General features: G+C 43.2%; 1 protein-coding gene across 1 annotated transcript in view; it reads left to right on the top strand.

The window, feature by feature from the left end:
- Nucleotides 1-6,367, top strand: part of CDC45 (cell division cycle 45) — a 64,797-nt gene that overhangs the window by 755 nt on the left and 57,675 nt on the right. The gene's annotated exons all lie outside the window — the stretch shown is intronic.

The raw sequence follows: 6,367 nt of genomic DNA, 5'->3' as shown, positions 1-6,367 counted from the left end.
GTTTTTTTGCCGCGAAAAAACGCATGCGTTTTTTCGCGGCAAAAAAATGCATTGCTGTCTATGTAAACGCATGCGTTTTTAAGCACATGCGTTTGTTTGCGCTAAAAACGCATGCGTTTTTATAGAAAAAAACCAGAAAACACACTGAAAAGCCACCCACCACCATCAAGGTGATAAAGGGATCCAAACCCTAACCCTAACTCTACCCCTAACCTCACCCCTAACCGTTTAATGAACATTTTCTGACAGTCATATTGCCACGTATTTAAGTGCCACGTATTTAAGTGCCACGTGCCACGTATTTAAGTGCCACGTGCCACGTATTTAAGTGCCACATGCCACGTATTTAAGTGCCACGTGCCACGTAGTTAAGTGCCACGTGCCACGTATTTAAGTGCCACGTATTTAAGTGCCACGTATTTAAGTACCACGTATTTCAGTTGCACGTATTTCAGTGCCACGTATTTCAGTCACGTTTAGGGTTAGGGGTAGGGGTAGGGTTAGGGTTTTCTTGTGTTTTCTTGTGTTTTTCTATAAAAACGCATGCGTCTAAAAAACGCATGCGTTTTACCGCGTTTACATGCGTTTTCCACACATGCGTTTTTTTTTAAAAACGCATGCAGATAAAAACGCAAGTGTGAAACCAGCCTAACATAGTCTCCTTTATTATGTATATTGTCGTCCCTTATACAGTGCCCTCTCTTATGTACAGCACCGTACCATATCGGATTATATAGCGCCTTGTCTTTATTACATACCATCCTGTCTTGTTATATAATGCAATGACGGCTGATGAAGCATAGGAAAGCTTCTTATTAATGGAGGAGCTGATGAACTGGTTCTTCTGGTCACCGGCTGCTCCATCAGCAGTCATTTTATATCTAACAAGAGAGGGGACTATGTAATAAAAGAGGGTGCTGTGAATAACAAAAATAACAAGAATACACTATGTAAGAGACAGCACTGTACATAACAGCAGACGTTATATAATAAGGGACGGCACCATATATAACTGGAGAGGGTGGTATATAATAATGGAGGTGTTATACATAATAGAGGAAACTATGTAACTAAGGACGTGTTATACATAAGTGAGTACACTATATACTAAGGAACTGTGCTATATTTAATAAGTGAGTGCACTATATATTAAAGGACTGTGCTATACATAAGTGAGTACACTATATACTAAGGATCTGTGCTATATATAAAAAATGAGTGCACTATATACTAAGGGACTGTGCTATCTATAATTAGTGAGTACACTATATACTAAGGGACTGCTATCTATAATAAATGAGTTCACTATATACTAAGGGACGTGGAATACATAAGTGAGTACACTATATACTAAGGGACTGTGCTATATAGTGAGTACACTATATACTAAAGGACTATGCTACACATAAGTGAGTACACTATGTACTAAGGGATTGTTATACATAAGTGAGTACACTATAAACTAAGGGACTGTGCTATACATAATAGAGTGCACTATATACTAAGGGACTGCTATATATAGTAGAGTGCACTATATACTAAGGGACTGTGCTATACTTAAGGCTACATTCCTGTATCCGTGTGCAGTGTCGGTGTGCTACCCGCTTTTACAGACGCATTGATCATGTCCTATTCTCATCCTCAAAATCAGAACAGAACATTCTCTGATTGTCATGGATCTCATGCTCAGATCCGTGACTTTCATGTATGTGTGAGTGGACCTATAAAACTCTGAGTCTGTGTGCTGTTCAGTAAAAAAATCTGGCAACACATGGACGTTTCACACAAATGTGAGAATGTAGAATAAGGGATTTTACAGATAACATTATCACTCCACGTCACACAGTGCAGATACAGAATAATATTTACATCCAGGCACTTACCTCTGACATCTCGTCTGATAAGAGCCGCTTCCCTGTTTGTTCTCTATCTGATCAGACCTTCATGTCGACATCTCCCAGCTATGACTCGTCTTGTCACGATGATCTTCGCAGCCCTGAAAACAATAAGGTCACATACATTGTATACATACATGTGTCTCCCCCGAATACAGATATGTACCCCACCATTATTATATTAAAAATAGAAAGTGATAAGCAGCGCTGTGTCCCCCATTAACTATAATCTGACTCCCAATAATATAAACTATTCAGTGTCTGTGACTCTCCCCAATTAACTATAAGGGTATGTGCACACACTGCAGATTTTGCTGCGGATCCGCAGCGGATTTGACGCTGCGGATCCGCAGGAGTTTTCCCAAAGTTTACAGTACCATGTAAACCTATGGGGAAAAAAAAACCGCTGTGCACATGCTGCGGAAAAATCCGTGCAGAAACGCAGCGGATTATTTTCCGCAGCATGTCAATTCTTTCTGCGGATTCCGCAGCGGTTTTCAACCTGCACCAATAGGAAAGTGCAGTTGAAAACCCGCAGAGGAATCCGCAGAAGAAACCGCGATAAAATCCGCAGTGAAAACCGCAGTGGTTTTGCACTGTGGATTTTCCAAATCCGCTGCGGAAAAATCCGCAGCAGAATCCGCAACGTGTGCACATACCCTAAGGCTCTGTGTGCATGGGAAATATGCAAGGTTTTACAGTACAGGAAAAGTGAATGAGATCCCTGAAGTCTCCTGAACACACTGCTTATTTTTTCTTTGCAGATTAAAACCTGCATAATGTAAATTCTTGCAGCGTATTTCACCGATAACAATGAGTGGGGGAAAATATGCAATAAAAGCATGGCAAAAACGTTGCAAAAATAAATGTGCTTTACTCATCGTTCTTCCTGGCAACACATTAGGATATGCAGCGGAATTTTCTCCTACAAACGCGGAGTGTGTGCACATAGCCTTAGTCCCTGTCCTGTATTCCTCCATTCAGTATAAGTCCTTGATAGCATCATAATGAATTTGGGAGTGGGAGAAGACATTATCAGGTACTGAGTATCCTCCACCACCTCCCAATTCATTACAAGTCCCTCACAGCGTCTTCTTCCACCTTTCAGTTCATTATAGATGGTCCCATGCACCTTATCACCGCCTCTCCCACTCCCCAATAAATTTTAAGTCCCTGATAGTATCACAATGAATTGTGAGATGGCGGAGGACACTATCAGGGGCTTGACAGCCTCCCACCACCCAATTCATTTTACATCCATATCTAACGTCCTCCTTCCCCTGTTCGTAAGTCCACTACAAGTTCCCCTTACTCCCATCCCAATCCCCCACCTCTACCATTGTCCTAACCCCCCCCCACCAACCCCCATCATTGCCCTCTTCCCCACCACCAACCCCCATCATTGCCCTCTCCACCACCACTCCCATCATTGTGATCTCTACCCCCCCCCCCCCCAATAGATTGTTAAAAAAAAAAAAAGCACAAACACTCCACTCAACTCTCCGCACGTTCCTCCACGGCATCATTGTCACCGGCAGCTTTCTTTCTGACACAGGCACGCTGAATTCTGATGTCATCCAGCCGCAAAGCTGTGTCAGACAGAAACCACCGGGCAGGAAGCAGAGGACGGATCCCCGCAGCTCCGCTCTGCTGCCATTATTAGCTGTAGGCAGCGGAGCTCCAGGGATCGCTCCCTGCCCGCCACATATGAGGGCAATCTGGCCATGGGCTCCTCGGGGCCGGAGAATCAAATCACATTGCCCTCATTATTAGCTGCCCTGCAGGGCCCCAGTGCAGCTTGTCCGCCCCTGGTATTTTCCCTTGATCCTCCAGTGTTGTGCCGTGTACCACACGTGCCCGTTCCTCCCACTGCACTCTGCGCTGTATTGTCCACATCACCACTGCAGGCATATAATCAGAGCCTGGCTCTAAAGGCAGTGGTGGAGCGACAGGGGATTGAAGACCCCTTTAAGGGTGCTTTGTTCTGAGAGCCGTAGTTGTGCTCTTCATTTGGCACAGGCATATTGTAAAGTGACTGAGCTGCTGTCTCCTAACGCCCTGGCACCTTACAAGAATATCGTGTCCCAGTCCCAATATGCTATCATGTGGGTGGGTCACACTCACTTGTAGGCCACAGACCTCCGCTTTCTCTAGGCCTCAATCTTCCAGAGCCTCCACATACAACTGAAAAAAAAAATCCCCAATACCAAGCGTTATTGAAACCAGCACTTCGGACGAGACCACATCTACCACAACATACTATTAAGTACCGGTATTCTTTTCTGACAACCAGATTGCCAGGTCATTTCCCTCACTGAATAATATCCAACATGTTCATTGGCGCCAATGGCTTTTTTTGTAAATTGTATATACAGTGGGGCAAAAAAGTATTTAGTCAGTCAGCAATAGTGCAAGTTCCACCACTTAAAAAGATGAGAGGCGTCTGTAATTTACATCATAGGTAGACCTCAACTATGGGAGACAAACTGAGAAAAAAAAATCCAGAAAATCACATTGTCTGTTTTTTTTATCATTTTATTTGCATATTATGGTGGAAAATAAGTATTTGGTCAGAAACAAAATTTCATCTCAATACTTTGTAATATATCCTTTGTTGGCAATGACAGAGGTCAAACGTTTTCTGTAAGTCTTCACAAGGTTGCCACACACTGTTGTTGGTATGTTGGCCCATTCCTCCATGCAGATCTCCTCTAGAGCAGTGATGTTTTTGGCTTTTCGCTTGGCAACACGGACTTTCAACTCCCTCCAAAGGTTTTCAATAGGGTTGAGATCTGGAGACTGGCTAGGCCACTCCAGGACCTTGAAATGCTTCTTACGAAGCCACTCCTTCGTTGCCCTGGCGGTGTGCTTTGGATCATTGTCATGTTGAAAGACCCAGCCACGTTTCATCTTCAATGCCCTTGCTGATGGAAGGAGGTTTGCACTCAAAATCTCACGATACATGGCCCCATTCATTCTTTCATGTACCCGGATCAGTCGTCCTGGCCCCTTTGCAGAGAAACAGCCCCAAAGCATGATGTTTCCACCACCATGCTTTACAGTAGGTATGGTGTTTGATGGATGCAACTCAGTATTCTTTTTCCTCCAAACACGACAAGTTGTGTTTCTACCAAACAGTTCCAGTTTGGTTTCATCAGACCATAGGACATTCTCCCAAAACTCCTCTGGATCATCCAAATGCTCTCTAGCAAACTTCAGACGGGCCCGGACATGTACTGGCTTAAGCAGTGGGACACGTCTGGCACTGCAGGATCTGAGTCCATGGTGGCGTAGTGTGTTACTTATGGTAGGCCTTGTTACATTGGTCCCAGCTCTCTGCAGTTCATTCACTAGGTCCCCCCGCGTGGTTCTGGGATTTTTGCTCACCGTTCTTGTGATCATTCTGACCCCACGGGGTGGGATTTTGCGTGGAGCCCCAGATCGAGGGAGATTATCAGTGGTCTTGAATGTCTTCCATTTTCTAATTATTGCTCCCACTGTTGATTTCTTCACTCCAAGCTGGTTGGCTATTGCAGATTCAGTCTTCCCAGCCTGGTGCAGGGCTACAATTTTGTTTCTGGTGTCCTTTGACAGCTCTTTGGTCTTCACCATAGTGGAGTTTGGAGTCAGACTGTTTGAGGGTGTGCACAGGTGTCTTTTTATACTGATAACAAGTTTAAACAGGTGCCATTACTACAGGTAATGAGTGGAGGAAAGAGGAGACTCTTAAAGAAGAAGTTACAGGTCTGTGAGAGCCAGAAATCTTGATTGTTTGTTTCTGACCAAATACTTATTTTCCACCATAATATGCAAATAAAATGATAAAAAAACAGACAATGTTATTTTCTGGATTTTTTTGTCTCAGTTTGTCTCCCATAGTTGAGGTCTACCTATGATGTAAATTACAGACGCCTCTCATCTTTTTAAGTGGTGGAACTTGCACTATTGCTGACTGACTAAATACTTTTTTGCCCCACTGTAAAATAGTGAGCGTCTTCCATGCAGAAGCCACCTGAAGAATGGTTAGGTCACTTCTTTTATTATTATTATTATTATTTATTTTTAAAGCACCATTGACTCCACGGTGCTGTACGTGTAAAAAGGGATTGCATACAAAATACAGATAATTTACAGAGACAGAGTGGTACAGAGGGGAGAGGAACCTGCCCTTGTGGGCTTTCAGTCTGTGACTTTGAGTTTATGGGTAGGTATAGGTACAGATGATACCAGTGTATAGAAAATCATTCAGAATTTAATCCAGAAAAGTCGGATGATTTTTTTTTTTTTCTCACTTATGCAGTCCTTGTTTTTACAGCAGTAGCAATTAATCATTTACAGGACCATGTACAGTTTCCGATGTTACAGAATTGTAATGTATCCAAAAAAATGCATGCTACACTGTTTTCAACTTGAATGGGCGAGTCCCATCATCCGTTTTGTTTTTTTGTTTGTTTTGTTTTTTCATCCGCTCT

The sequence above is a fragment of the Ranitomeya variabilis genome, chromosome 1 (genome assembly GCF_051348905.1).
Source record: "Ranitomeya variabilis isolate aRanVar5 chromosome 1, aRanVar5.hap1, whole genome shotgun sequence".
NCBI classification, from domain to species: Eukaryota; Metazoa; Chordata; class Amphibia; order Anura; family Dendrobatidae; genus Ranitomeya; species Ranitomeya variabilis.
This window is presented reverse-complemented; position numbering and strand designations above follow the sequence as displayed.